Source organism: Artemia franciscana, chromosome 6 (genome assembly GCF_032884065.1).
Source record: "Artemia franciscana chromosome 6, ASM3288406v1, whole genome shotgun sequence".
NCBI lineage: Eukaryota > Metazoa > Arthropoda > Branchiopoda > Anostraca > Artemiidae > Artemia > Artemia franciscana.
In genome coordinates, this window is record NC_088868.1 from 12,002,501 (window position 1) to 12,018,555 (window position 16,055).

Consider the following 16,055-nt stretch of genomic DNA (forward strand, 5'->3'; position numbering starts at 1 on the left):
CGTCATTTTTTGTCAGACGTATGCGAAGTTTATAAAGTTTTTCCTAGTTAACTTCACTTACGTTTTATTTGTTGTTTATTAATTTTTCTGCAAATCCTTGTTTGATTAGCATTTTTTATTATTATTGAATAGAGTCATTTACAAAACGAAAAAATTAACAAAAACAACCAAGTATAATCTTTTTAGGGCTATTTCGAACAGACTTCAGAAAAAGATGCTGTGAACTGAACCCAAGTTTAACGTTAGCACACAATTATTATAATTGTATAATATATATAATTTACAATCAGTATTGATTCAGAGTTCAAGGTGTGAGGACCTATATTTGGATTGAACCTATCACTAATATTTGGTACAGGATTATCGTCTCTACCTGACATATAGCCAATTTTTTCATAATAATTAATTCAGTGTCCAAAGAATTATAAATAAGAGGATTATTTTCAGACTTGAGTGAAAATTCCCTTGGGAACAGTGATTTCTCTTATCGATATTTTCATGACCTATATATGATATAGGTCAGGATTAAGCAGTTGCAAAAATAATTATAATTTCCGATATTATAGACGATTGCGTTACGATTAAGGTGAGAGGAGAAAAGTAAGCAGAAGGGTGGGGGAGAGCTGTTTGCAAGAGCCGTGGTACCCGCCGGGCTTGTCCCTTAAATTGCAGGGACAAGGTAGGCAGCCTCCAACGCTTCCCTTACTTCTCTCGCAAGTGAACCTTCAATCTAGAGAAAATGGGAATTGGCAATTGGTGCGAAAATGAACTTTTCTACAATCCTATCCTGTGCTTTGTACAGAAAAATCTTGCAAAAGGAGTTTCGCCCGATACGATAAAAGAGTACTTGGCCGATTTCTTCGAGTCTTCTTCTCTTGGTGAGACCCGTAAATTGCTTTTTTTAAATCTTTTTCCGAATGAAGTCCCATCGAAGCTCGTAGGAGCCAATGCTGCATTGAACTGTGCTTCGGACATTATTTCTTCGCTTGTAAAGTGCGATTCCCAGAACATAAAGCTTCCGGACTTTGTTATCAAATGTCCCAGCGAAGTGCCAATGATCCCTGTCGATGCCTTCAGTACCCTCAGTGCCAAGGTGAATTCTTGCCTTGAACATCTGCGTGATATTGCGTCCAAGGTTACAGAGGGACAGTCTAAGCTTGTAGCCCCTACTCAAAATACGAAAAAACCACCCTACGCTGTCGTTGTAAGAAACCCGCCCCCGGAGCTCAGCGACCCTATCCTTCGCATGAAGAAGCTCGAAACGTTGGATGGTCACGACGGAATCATAAGTCTAAAATCTAAGCCACATAGCAAAAGCTGGGTTGTGATGGTACGCGATAAGCGCTCAGCCGACTCGCTTGCTGAAGCTGTTACTAGCTCCATCCCTAACGTTGGAGCCAGAGTGATTGATAAAAAGCCTTTAGCTGTGGTCCGGGATATACCCCATAATTATTCAAGAGCTGATTTGGAGGCCTCAGTGGAAGGACTTATTAGTGCTAGTCAAATCGGCGACTCTCGTACTTTTCGCCTCGAGTTCGTCGACAAAACCGCTCTGAATGCGGTTCTGGAGTCGGGAATCCGTATTGGATATGAAATTTTTCGCGCTAAGCCCTTTCAATCCATTCCGCGTCGATGCTTTCGCTGTCAAAGTACTGATCACCTGATTGGAGCTTGTCCCAGCTCACCAGCACATCCCAAGTGTTCCAGATGTTCTTGCCCTCATGTGAATTCCAAGGAAAACCCTTGCCAAGCCTCACCAAAATGTGCAAATTGTACTATGGAACATGTAAGTTTTAGCCTGAAATGCAAAGTTCTCCGATCGGCTCTCAACAATGCTAATAAATGAATGCTCAAACTCCGTTTAGCTTTGTTTCCCTTAATATTAATGGTACAAAAGACAAGGATCTACTGATAAGTGAGCTACTTGAAAATGATATTGTGTTTCTACAGGAGCACCTTCTCTCTAAAGTGAATGTTGATAGCCTAAAGCGTTCTCGGACCCATTATACCTTCTTGAGAGCCGCCCAAAAAACCCGTGGAAGACCATCAGGAGGTCTGGCCATCTATTTCAGACACAAGACTCAGCCGATATTATTGCAAAGCGACGCTAACATCTTAGCGATAAAATGTGGTGATACCGCATTTATAAACATTTATTTCCCCTGTAATAAAAAGACTGTGCAGTCATTGTCTAGTTTTTCACAAGCATGTAATCGCCTACGAACACTACTTAGCGACCTTTCAAAACAAAATACCAAATGGGTTCTCGCCGGTGACATGAACACTGACTTATTATCTAATTCCGACCGATCTGAAATCTTTCTCGATTCACTACCTGGAGGATTCCATCTTGCTGATAAAGATCTTCTATTTACTTATATTCACAATCGTGGTGGTCTTACTTCCAACCTTGATCATGTAATTGTGTCAGATTCAACTCTACTTTCATCAATAGTTCATGTGGAAGGCTCTAAAATCGACGACGATCATTTACCAATCACGTGCCAACTATCTTGCTCCATGGCGACCTCTGTGCAACGTAACTCTCCCAAGTGGTTCTCAAAGCTAAATTGGGAAAATACCAATGTTCCACTTTATGTATTGACATTGTCCCAGTTATTATCATCTATTAAAGTGCCTTTTCACTTATTGCAAACATCTGTATCTACAAATTCAACGCGGATAGATATCAACTCGTATTATCAGCAAATAGTGTTCTGTCTAAAGTCTGCCGCTAAAACAGCTGTACTCTCCGAGTGCGTGCGAACGGGTACTCGCAATCCCTTTTGGAAAGTTGATCCTAAAGTGAAGATAGCTAAACAAAAAGCTAAGTTCTGGCTCCGTATGTGGATAGCCTGTGATCGTCCTTCTTCTGGTTCAGTACATCAAATAAAACAGAAAACCAAACGAGAGTACAAATATTCCCTGCGTAGAGCGAGACTGAATGCCTGGGATGGTCCTTGTGACAAGAAATCCTGGGATCGTGTTATAAACAGTGTTAAGTGTTCACCTCCAATTAATTCGTCTCTTCGGCTATGTGACTTCGTTTCTCATTATAAAAATATTTTGCTTTCGTTTAATATTAATCTCCAAAATCATTTTACAAAGCTTGTAAACTCAATCCTCCCAATTCGTATCAACCAATCTCAAGTGTTGTCGGTGGAATCTGGTGTTATACTCCGAGCTCTTATGCAAGTGAATAAGTCTGAGTCTCTCGATAGTGATGGTCTTTGCTTCAAGTTTTTTGCTTATGATTGTCCTGAACTGCTGAAGCATTTGCAATTATTGTTTCAGATGTGTTTGGCACAGTCCGTTGTGCCAGATAGTTTTTTGTCCGGTTGTATATCTCCCATAGTCAAGAGGGGTAAGGACCCCAGTGCTTGCTCTAATTATCGTCCTATCACTGTGTCTTGTTTTGTTAGTAAGCTATTTGAATATGTATTGCTGACGGCCATTAACTCCAAGTGCAATTTTACACCCTTCCAGCTTGGTTTTAGAAAAGGTATGGGCTGTTTTCAAGCTCACCATATTGTGGGTCGGCTAATGAAACAAGCTGTTGCTCAAAAAAGTACCCTGTATTGTTTGACTGTTGACATATCTAGTGCTTTTGATAATGTAATTCATCCAAATGCTTTGTTTTCTCTAGCAGCCTCGGGTGTTAACCTTTCTATTGTTTCCGTGCTTAAGTATTGGTATGCTAATTCTTCAGTTAGGGTGAAGTGGAATGGTACGGTAGGGGAGTATATTCCTGTTAAAAAAGGCGTTAGGCAAGGTGCCGTGTTATCCCCAAGCATTTTTAAATGTGTTTTAGCTTCGTGTCTCCAACGTCTTCAACCGTCAATTTTTTACAATGATAATTTAGGTATTAGTCACGTTGCATATGCTGATGATGTTCTGCTTCTTAGCCGGACAAAAAATAGTCTAATTACCAACTTCTACCGGCTTTCAGCCGCACTATCCACAGTAGGCCTTTCAGTTAATGCCTCCAAATGTGAGTTTTTGTGTTTTGGGAGTCCTCCACCAGCATCACCTCTTTGCTTGGGTTCTTCAACTATACCATGTTCAGCAAGTATTAAATGGTTGGGTCTCTCTTTTTCCACGTCACTTTCGTCTACTTGCTCCGCTATTACGTCCAGCGTGCTGAAAAGTATGCGGGTTGGATACGCGAAAATTTCACCAAATCGTGGTCGGTATAACCGAAATGGACTATGCCGTCTTTATTCTAGTTTTTGTGCTCCTGCTGTTTTTTTATCTTTCTGGTTTTGCTTTCCTCCTTCGCAAGAAGGATACAAAGAAAATACGCTCAGGATATTTTAAGTATTGCAAGTATTTGCTGCGTCTGCCTCGGTGGTATCGGAATCATACAGTCGTCTCTAAATTTGACATCGTTGATGCGCCCTCGCGACTGAAACATTTATCTAAAGATATATGTTTTAAAACTCGGCAAATGGTCGGTGTTTTTGACCCTCTTTGGCCATTTTTTGATTGGAGGTAATTTATTTATGTTGTATGTCGTTATGCTGCTATGTTATTTATGTTATTATGTTTTTTGTCTTGTTTTTTCTTTTTTTGTGTGTTTACTCCACAGTTTAATGTACTTTGTGGGTTATAAATAAATTATTATTTATTATAATTGTTAATGTAAATGATCTCCTATCCAAAGAAGGCTTAGTTCTATCATCTTTTGGTCCCCAATTTTCCTATTTCCTATTTTATAATTTTTAAGCTTAACATAAATAATTTTTTATCCCTCAAAGGACTTAGTTCTAGCGACTTTTATTCCCAAGAGTGTCACATTGTCTATTTTATAAAGTTTAAGCTTTGTTATGTAGTTTTTCTTTTAGCTTTATACAATGGAAAGCATTTGTCTTTCTATATCCTTTTCTTATGACACTCGCCAATATTTTTTTATTTACTTACTTTTTCACTATTAACCATAATTTTAACTTCCTTTGGAGTTATCGCTTAGCAACCGTGAATTATAAGCCTTATCTTGTCACTTTGCTTAGGCCGGGGTAATGTTGGTGAATAAATTGATGGCAGCGAGCAGCTGACAGGGTTGCCAGCTGGACCCATTTCGTATCAAAAGGGCACATGCCCATGTGCCAGGACACATTGATATAAAAGAGCAAAAAAGCAATACAAACAAATACAACGTAGAAACAATAGGGAAAGTTTTTTCAAGACAATGGAAATTATTTATGTAGATATTTCGGCCCTATGTCCAAGGGCCGTCTTCAGCACAATACAATACTATATATATATATAAAAGAACTTACGTCAAATTGTGAGAATTAAAACTGAATATAAAAACACTTATTAAAACAATTTTTTTTAAAAATATAGCCCTAGCATCCTTACTTCAGCGAAGTTCAACCAGGACCAATATTTTATCACCATAGAGTCCTGGTTGAACTTCGCTGAAGTAAGGATGCTAGGGCTATATTTTTAAAAAAAATTGTTTTAATAAGTGTTTTTATATTCAGTTTTAATTCTCACAATTTGACGTAAGTTCTTTTATATATATATATAGTATTGTATTGTGCTGAAGACGGCCCTTGGACATAGGGCCGAAATATCTACATAAATAATTTCCATTGTCTTGAAAAAACTTTCCCTATTGTTTCTACGTTGTATTTGTTTGTTATGGAAAGGCAGTGTGGTCTTCGTCGCTATTTTCGAAAAGCGATACATTTTTCAAAATTTGGGACATAATAGGGCAAAAAAAGATACATTTTACAAATTTATGAAATAAAATGAAACACTTCCCTACTAGATACATATTTTGGAAAAAAAATAAATACGACACTTTTCAACAAAGTACCGTGGTGCTTTTTCTCGGTATGGTTTTTTTTTTAGCAACCTGGTTTTGTCAGAGATGTCGTAAGTAAAGAATTTTCTCCAAAGTAAGAGATTTGCATGTTTGTACGAGTTTCGTGCTTTCACACTATGTCACTTTGTATGAATGTTTCATATTAATTTTTTTTCGTTTTCATTATATTGATGTTAACTCACCACTTTGAAAGAGGTTAACGAAGCGTCATTTTGTCAATAAAACGTGTGGTAAAAAATTAACCTATAGTTTTTGAGATTTCAAGACGGACACATTTAAGCTAAAAATGGCACATTTTTGGATGCTAAGGGGATACATTCATGGACCAACAAGTCGGCAATCCTGGAAGCTACACATTTGTGACGAACAGCTGTTAACAAAACGATCCACAATTGAAAATTTGTTGGTTGAATTGTTTCGACAATTTTGAATTTAAAAACACGTAAAGAATCTTATTGACCTCCGAATGGCTATACAGAGAGACAGATGAAACCAAAAATGATCTTACTGCTAATGGTAATACGCTTAATTAAATATCATCGTCAAAACGCTAAAGTAAGTTATGACGGTTTTTCCGAGCTCCTAGTAAGCTGGGGAGCGCTGGCTCCAAGGCGCTATTTCTAATCAGAATGTAGATGGCAGTCATTCCGCATTAAGTCAAGACTATATACTGGGTGTTCAAGAATGTCTCGTTTAACCAAACAGTTCGTGGTAACGAACTCAAAGTAAAAAGCAACTTGGCACAATAGTGACCGAAATTCTAAAATTTGAGATTTCTGTAACATCTGATACGTCAAAAGAGGCTTTTTACGCTGATTCCAGATATAATAAATTCATTATGTTTAATGTTACCCATTAAAAGCTACTAGCTTAAGAAAATTTACCCAGTTTTAGAAAAAAAGGGGTAAACACTCGGAAAAAGTCAAGGGATCTTATTGAAAATCACACTATCAGGTTCAGTATATCAGAAAACGCCATTGTAGAGGTTTCAAGCTCCTATCTACAAAAATGTGAAATTCTGTATTTTTTTTCCTGAAGAAAGATCACGGAAAAGTGTTTGTTTTTTCTTCCACAGGGATGATCGTGAGATGAACTAGATGAAGGGAAGAGAGCTCATTGAACGAAAGTCAAAATCTCTGGTGCCTTTTTTAATTGAGAAAAATATTGGAGGGCAACTAACCCCCGTCCCACGCCCGTTTTTTCCGAGAGACATTTAATTCCAATTTTGAGAAAGCCGTTTGATTCAGCATAGTTGAAAGGTCCAATTACTATCCCTATGGAGATGACTTGACCCCCCATAGACCCTAAAGAAAGGCTTGTAAGATATATAGTTTCCCCGTTCTTACATAATATTTATTATCAGGAAATATGTCGAATTTTTTTATTTTTTGGGTGAGGGATTTTTTGCGTGATGAGTTTCCACGGGCAGAAATTTCCATGAGGATGTAAGTTTCCAGAAGGATTTTTTTGGTAAGATTTTACAAATGGGGGAGAGGCTTTTCCTGGAATGATTGGAAAAATGGTCAGAAATTATGTAAAAAAAACCGGTTTGTTAGCTGACAGTAAAGAGCAATAGTAAAACTTCAAATGAGCAGAAATTATTTCGTGTATCAGGCGGGCTGCCTCTTCTTCAACAATATATTTTACTCTAAAATCTTAAAGCTATTGAAAAGTACTTATCATTCAAATTCAACGGTCAACGGGTTTCAGCAGTTTTTTGTGAAGTATTGTGACAAAACGTCCAACTATAGCGGATACCTTCATATCCTGAATATTTTCTTTTGTTTTAAGTTTTAATATTGCTCCTCACTTTTAGCTGAAAAAATCCGATTTTTTTTTCTAATTTAATTGATCAAGGAGCGATTTACACGACCACTGTGAGGACTGGCACTGCCACGGATCAAAACACCAGAAGTCAAATTGGCCTGTAGCCTGTTTGGATAGCTCGCTGTAAGCAGCAAAATTTTCGTGATAAGAAGCTGTCCCTGGCTGCATAAACTCCGCAAGCAGTCCACCTTTTTATGTCCAAAATACAGCTGCAAAAGCTCGTTGTTTTTGGATGTTCTTTTGAAGTTTTGTGTACAGGGGTGCCAATAAACGAAAGTGTCGGATGGGAAAGAAAAATGTATTTTTCCTAATCTGGTGGGGGGATTTGTTTTACGAAAATAGAAACAAAAATCATATGGAAAACTAAAGATATTTTTCAAAATGTTGGGGGTTCGGACAACTAATCTTCTGCACCCTTCTAGCTGTTACCCCTTGTTTGTGTGCATTTATCGTTTTTGTTTTTAAACGTGCACCATATAATCTTGACCTAGCGCTCACCGTCTTCCAACTTCTTCTGAATTTAAGAATTGGCTTTGGGGCAGAGCTTCCTAATTGAAAATAAGCTCAAAGAAACCGTCATAACTCACTATAATCCATTGGTGGCGTACTATATATATATATCTATATATATATCTGTATATATATATATATATATATATATATATATATATATATATATATATATATATATATATATATATATATATATATATATATATATAAGGAAAAAGTTAAAAAAAGATGGGTGGAACATTTTGAGAATGTGCTAAACCGAGACACAGTTGCAGGAAAAGATACAGATGAAAATGAAAAAGTTTTTGATGCCTTGGATGTGAAGGAAGATTTGTTTAGTGAGGAAGAATTAGCGACAGTACTAAAAGGATTAAGTATAAAGACTAAGTATAAAGGATAAAGAATAAGGCTCCAGGTGCTGATAGTGTGATAAATGAGTTTCTTAAATATGGTGGCTCTGAGGTTAGGAATAAGCTACTGAAGATTATGAATATGATTTTTGAAAAAGGGGAAGTACCTAATGATTTTAGGAAAACCTTAATTAAACCACTGTATGAGAAAGATGACAAGAGTGAGTGTCGTAATTATCGAGTTATTAGTCTGGTCTCTTTAGGTAGCAGATTACTGAGTAATATGATACTTTTTAGACTGAGAGATGCTGTAGACAAAGTTTTAAGGATAGAACAGTGCGGTTTTAGAAAAGGTAGAGGATGTGTTAACCAAGTTTTTACTATTAGGTTAATAATTGAGAAGTCCCTTCGTTGTCATTCTGTTGATAGAAGAGCGTTAGCAAAGGTCTTATCCTTATGTGGTATACCAGAAACATACATTAAAGTGATTGTGCTGTGTACGAGAATAATACCGCTGCGGTTAAGGTAGGAAATAACGTTAGCAACTGGTTTTGTATTAAATCTGGAGTTAAGCAGGGTTGTGTTCTATCCCCCTTTATATGGATCATTTTGATTGACTTCGCCTCAAGGAGCACAGGAAAGGCAATTGGAGACCATGGAATCAAATGGGGAGGAAAAAATCTCCTGGACTTAGATTATACAGATGATTTAAGCATATTAGATGAAAGTTTGAGCAAAATGAATGAATTTTTAGAGGTTTTGCGAGTTCAGGGTGCTAGAATAGAATAGTTAAAAAAAGTTTGGAAGAATAGAAAGATAAGTCTGCAAACCAGGATTAGAATATTGGAAGCTACAGTGAAGACAGTGGTCAAATATGGCTCTGAAGCATGGGCGATCCGAAAGGCAGATGAAAATTTTATAGATTTTTTCCAGAGAAATTGCCTACGGATTGTTCTGGGTACCCAGCTGACTGACCGTATTTCAAACAGTAGGTTGTGCGAAAAATGTGGTTCAATCCTGCTTTCTAGGGCTGTAATGAAAGAAAGGTTGAGATGGCTAGGCCATGTTCTGTGGATGAAGGATGAGAGATTGCCGAAGTTCGTCCTTTTTGGCGAACCGTCTGGGGCTACACGGAAAGCATGTCGTCCTTGTCTGGGTTGGGAGGATGTCATAAACAAAAATTTAAGGGAAATGGGAACTTCCTGGGAGGGTGTAAAGAGGGAGGCCTTGAATAGATTAGGTTGGAGGTGGAGCTTGCGTAGCTGTGTCGGCCTCAGGTGGCTTGGTGCTGCAGTGAGTTATTAGTAGTAGTAGTAGTAGTAGTAGTAGTGGTAGTATATATATATATATATATATATATATATATATATATATATATATATATATATATATATATATATATATATGTATATATATATAATTAATGCGCAAGGGTTGCAAAGTGCATTCAGCGAACTCAAGTTCTTGCTTACATCTAGTCCTAAGGACGTTGTCGGGGTTTGTGAAACTTTTTTGTCTACTAATACACCTCTTACAATGTTAGATCAGCCTGGGATGAAGTGTATTTCACGTACAAGGTGTCAGAATAGGAGGGGATGGCCAATATTACATATTCGTGATGATTGGTCTTTTTGATTTCTCAGTGATTTTTCTGTTTTTGAGGAAGGGTTATGTGAGTCTATTTTAATTTTTAGGCCTGTTTATAGACCTCCGTCTGGCAATCCTAAAGATTTTTTTGAAGTTTTAGAACCTAGTTGAAGAACCTAGAAGCGTCTAGGAAACCGATCGTAATTTCTGGTGACTTCAATTTTGATTCGTTGAATATCGATGTTGGCAATAATAATGTGTTCTAGTTGTCTTCCAAGTTTATCTCTCCCAACTGGAGTCACAGCTAATACAGCTACACTATTGGATAACATATTTCATTCTTCTGATTTAGTCCATGCAACAAAATCGTTTGTAATTTGTCTGATATGTCAGATCATTTTCCGGTGAGTGTTCTTCTTGATTTAAAAAATCAAACAGTTCGTGGTAACGAACTGTAGTAAGGAGCGACCCGGCTCAATATTATCCAAAACTCTAAAAAATGGAATTTCGGTACCAATAGCTACATCAAAAGAATCGCATTTTAATGCTGATTTTAAATATATAAGTTTCATCAAGTTTAGTCTTACCCATCGAGAGTTACGAGCCTGAGAAAATTTACATTATTTTAGAAAATAGGGGGGAACACCCCCTAAAAGTCATAGAATCTTAACGATTCTCGTTGAATGAGATCTAGAATCTCACACCATCAGATTCAGCGTATCAGAGAACCCTTTCTGTAGAAGTCTCAAGCTCCCATCTACAAAAATGCGGAATTTATATTTTTTGCCAGAAGGCAGATCACGGATGCGTGTTTATTTGTTTGTTTGTTTTTTTGTTTTTAGTTTTTTTTTTCCCATGGGTGATCGTATCGACCCAGCTGTCCTAGAATGTTGCAAGAGGGCTCGTTCTAACAATGAAAAGTTCTAGTGCCCTTTTTAAGTGACCAAAAAATTGGAGGGCACCTAGGCCCCCTCCCACGCTAATTATTTTCCCAACGTCAACGGATCAAAATTCTGAGATAGCAATTTGATTCAACGTAGTCAAAAAACCTTATAACTATGTCTTTGGGGACGACTTACTCCCCCACAGTCCCCGTGGGAGGGGTTAAAAGTTCAAAACTTTGACCAGTGCTTACACATAGTAATGGTTATTGGGAAGTGTACAGGCGTTTTCAGGAGGAATTTTTGGTTGGAGACAGGGGTTGAGAAGAGGGGGGTATGCAGGGGGAACTTTTCATCGAGGAATTTGTCATGGGGGAAGAAAATTTCCATGAAGGGGGCGCAGGATTTACTAGCATTATTTAAAAAAAAACAATGAAAAAATAAATATGAAAAAGTTTTTTTTCTGCTGGAAGTAAGCAGCAGCATTAAAACTTAAAACGAACAAAAATTATTACCCATATGAGGGGCTCACCTCCTCCTAATACCCCGCTCTTTATGCTAAAGTATTTTTAGTAATTTCAACTATTTATTCTGCGGCTTTTGTGATTCAGGGGTCATTCTTAATGAATTGGGACAAAATTTAAGCTTTAGTGTAAAGAGCGAGGTACTGACGAGGGGGCGAACCCCCTCATATATAAAAACATGAGAATACAAAAGTTCTTTACGTAAGCTAATTTATAAGCTACGTATATCTTTTACTTATAAAAAGATTCGTAAAAAATTAAAAGTTCTAGTTGCCTTTTTAATTAACCGAAAATCGGAGGGCAACTAGGCTTCTTCCCCCGCTCTTTTTTTCTCAAAATCATTCGATCAAAATTATGAGAAAGCCATTTAGCAAAAAAAAAAATAAATATACAAATTTCGTTTTAAGTATTCCTCTGCGGAGAGCCAAAATCAAAACATGTATTGATTCAAAAACGTTCAGAAATTAAATAAAAAAAAACAAGTTTTTTATATGAAAGTAAGGAGTGACATTAAAACTTAAAACGAACAGAAATTACTCCGCATATGAAAGGGGCTTTTCCTTCTCAACGCCCCGCTCTTTACGCTAAAGTATTTTATTGTTTTAAAAAGTAGAGTTGCGAGAAAGAATCAAACTTTAGCGCAAGGAGCGGGGCGTTGAGAAGGAAAAGCCCCTTTCATATACGGAGTAATTTCTGTTCGTTTTAAGTTTTGATGTCGCTCCTTTCTTTGATTTAAAAAACTTGTTTTTTTTAAACAACATCGTGATTCAATAAAGAATAATTCGAAGAAACGAAATGAATGGATTGATTGTAAAGTCCTTCAGCAGTTAATTGAGGATCATGATTGAAGATCGGTTTATAATTCAGATGATGCAAATGCTGCATTTTCGAATTTTAGTGATCAAATGATTCGACTGCGGGGTAGGAATTCTTCGACACGTGTTTTGCATGGAAAATTTGCGCAGAGATTTGACCCATGGATTTTAGAAGGTATTTTGGCATCACTAAAACATAAAAATAAAAAGCTTAAGAATTATTTGAAATTGCAGACACCCGCATCTTTTAAAGAATGTAGAGTTTATAGGAATAAGCTAAATTCAATTATAAGACATGGGAAGAGAAAATTCTATAATGATAAATTCCTGGAATATAAATCTGATATGAGAAAGACATGGCAAATGACAAATAAAGGAATACGTTCTCATAGTCGTAAGAGTACTAGTGAACATTGCCTGGAAATAAATGGGGAACAAATTACACAACCTAGAGATATTTTAAATGATTTGGGAGATTATTTTAGTAATATTGGTTCTAGACTATATGAGTGCACAGCTGATTTCCCCTATTATTCCAGGTAATGGACAACATGCGGAAATGATTTTTACTTTTTCTGAGATTCCGCCTCAGGAGATAAAAAAAAATTATTATGAAGCTTAAACAAAGTTTATTTTTAATCTGTCACTTACACATGGGATTTTTCCTGAGCTTTTATAAAAAGCAAATGTTATAGCATTACTTAAAGCCGGTAATTCAACTGATTATTCAGATTATAGAGGTATTTCTTTGCTTTCAGTTTATAGTAAAATTTTGGAAAAAATTGCAAATAGTCAACTACAAAAATATTTATTCGATAATAAGATATTACACACTTCTCGATATTGATTTATAAAGGGAAAGTCAACTGAATTGGCAATTCATGAACTTTTATTGAATATAAATGACTCATTAGATGGTGATCAACATGCTTTGGCAATTTTCCTTGATGTCGCTAAAGCGTTTGACACTGTAGATCATTCTTTGCTTCTTATGAAACTTAAGTCTTATGGATTTCCATCACAAACTGTTAATTTTTTTCCATCTTACCTTTCTGGTTTCCCCCGTTTCTGGGAGACGACTAGAATGTATTGATAAATCCCGTGAATTTCGTTCAGGTACTTTCCAGACTAATTATGGTATACCTCAGGGCTCTGTCCTTGGGCCTGTTTTATTTTTTCGTTTTATAAATGATTTACCGGATGTTTTGCCTCTTCGTAAAATAATTATTTTTGCTGGTGATGTAGTATTTTTTTTCCTCTCACCGGGACTTAGCTGTTCTTTTCCATACCCTTGAATGCACGTTACAAGGTGTATCTTTTTGGTACTCAAGGAATTTACTAGCTCTTAATGAGAAAAAATGCCAATATATGTTGTTTTCACGAATTCATTTCAGATGGATTTTCTCTTTTGTTGAATGGTCTTGAATTAAAGAGGGTTGGTCAGTTTAAATACCTTGGTGTTATTTTGGATGAAAATTTGTCATTATATAAACATGTGAAGACACTATCGTTAAAAATTTCCCGAAATGTTGGTATTCTATGACGTCTTCGTTATTTTTTCCTAAAAATGTTCTAAAAGCAATTTATTATTCTTTTGTCCACCCATATTTTCTTTATTGTATTTATGCTTCGGCTTCTACTTTTCCATCTGTATTTAAATCTCTCCAAACACTCCAGAATAAAACATTGAGAATTCTTTTTAATGTTGAGCATGGATCTTCAGTTAGACAGTTATATGGGAATTCAGGAATTTCCTCTTTGGATTAACTTCATACAATTTCTATTTCTAATATTTGTCATGATTGTTTAAACAATAGTTTACCTTCAAATTTCGCTGGTATTTTTTCAACTAATTCCCAATTTCATAACTATCCAACCACTCATCGTTCAGATTTTTCATGTGAATTTCGTCCTACGTCAAGAGTGGGTTTCAGCATCCGTCAAACTGGGTCAAAAATTTGGAACTCAATTCCAGTATCAGTACGAGAATGTAGCAATAAGCGAGAGTTTTTAAAATTATTAAAAAGAATTAACGACGCAGTGATGAGAATAATTTTTTCAGAAATAATGAACTTACTATTTATTAAAAAGTTGCAAAATATAATCGCAAAGTTGAAATTTGTCAAAATTATTGGGTCCGATTAAAGGTATGACGGATTTATATGTAAGCTATGATGGGTTTTCAAATATTTTATTAAACAACAAATGATTAGGTGATTTGTGTTTAATATGTTACGGGAAATTATTATTTTTTTTTTAGTATATTTATGCTGATGCTGGTCGGCTTGTATTTACTTTGGCTTGATTTATTTTTATTTTGTCAGTGCTAATGTATGTAACATTGTCAGTTTTTATTTTCGTAGTGTATGTAACATTGTAACATTGTCAGCGCTAACGTATGCCCCCAGGCATGTGCACTGGTTTGTCATATTTGTTTATTTAATTGTTGCAAATAAAAAAATTATATATATATATATATATATATATTATATATATATATATATATATATATATATATATATATATATATATATATATATATATATATATATATATATATATATATATATATATATATATATATATATATATTGTATCCAAATTCATTAAAAATTGTGTTTTCTGAATTTTCTTTTGCAGTTATTATTTTTGATATTTGTATTCTTAACTTTTTGTTCAATAATTTCTACAAAGTTTTTAGCTTGACTCTTCTATTCAATGCCTGGACTAACGCTAAATATATATAACATGCATTGGCTATTTAGGTTGACAATATGGACAAGCAAAAGCTGCAAAAAAGAAATTTAAAGAAAATAATAGCGATGGCAGTTGCTACTCAGTGAAACAATTAATGACTAACGTCAACTTGTAGTTTCTTATTGCATCATACTTTCACTTTTTTTGAGTCGCTTTAACTAGATGAGGATTCTAGTCCAGCCGGTGATGAATATAGACCTGCTGAAAGTTAAATTTAGTAGGATTACAAATTAAAATCTTGATTCTATTTTTGAACAAATTATTAAAGGATTTCAAGGTCGATTAACAGGAAATAGGCTATAGACAAAGCATACAACACGCAGAGTTGGTTATAGGACCACTCAGGTGCAGAAATTTTAAGGAAGCAAAGTTTCAAATAAACAATCTAACGGTTATAATCATTTACAACTTGGAATTTTATTTTATTAAAATAAAGTAGAGGGCGTAGATGGCCAATGACAGATCTAGAGCAAAATTTTGGGATTGGGGCCAAATTGACAAAAGTGCCAATAAGCAAAATCTTGAAGGGCCAATGTGACAAGGGCACCAATAATTGACCAAATTGACAATTCAAAAAAGAAATTGAAAAACAGAAAAAGGAGTGTGGGCGCCAGAAACAGGTTTGGGAGGCAAGGTCTCCCTGAATCCGCCACTTCAGAGGGCAGTAAGTATATGAAAATTTTCCGAAATTTTTATTTTTCTCATATCTTCGTCACAATTCTTTGAAAATAAGAGTATTATAAGTTGGTCGAATTTAATTAATTTTAAGGTTCTTTGTGATATTTCGCATTCAAAATAAATAGGAGTTTAATTAATAAATGAAAATTTTGTTAAAATTTGGCCTGATTTCTTTCTTTTTTCGGGGGGGGGGTAATTAAAATTTTGCCCCAAGTGCAACAGAGGCCAGGACTGCCACCAACAACACTAGAACATAGAAACAAGTGTGTGTGTATGGATCCCTTTGAGTA

At 35.6% G+C, this 16,055-nt stretch overlaps 1 protein-coding gene across 2 annotated transcripts in view; it reads left to right on the forward strand.

The window, feature by feature from the left end:
- The window catches only part of LOC136028056 (xanthine dehydrogenase/oxidase-like), a 103,875-nt gene that overhangs the window by 35,336 nt on the left and 52,484 nt on the right, over positions 1–16,055 (forward strand). The gene's annotated exons all lie outside the window — the stretch shown is intronic.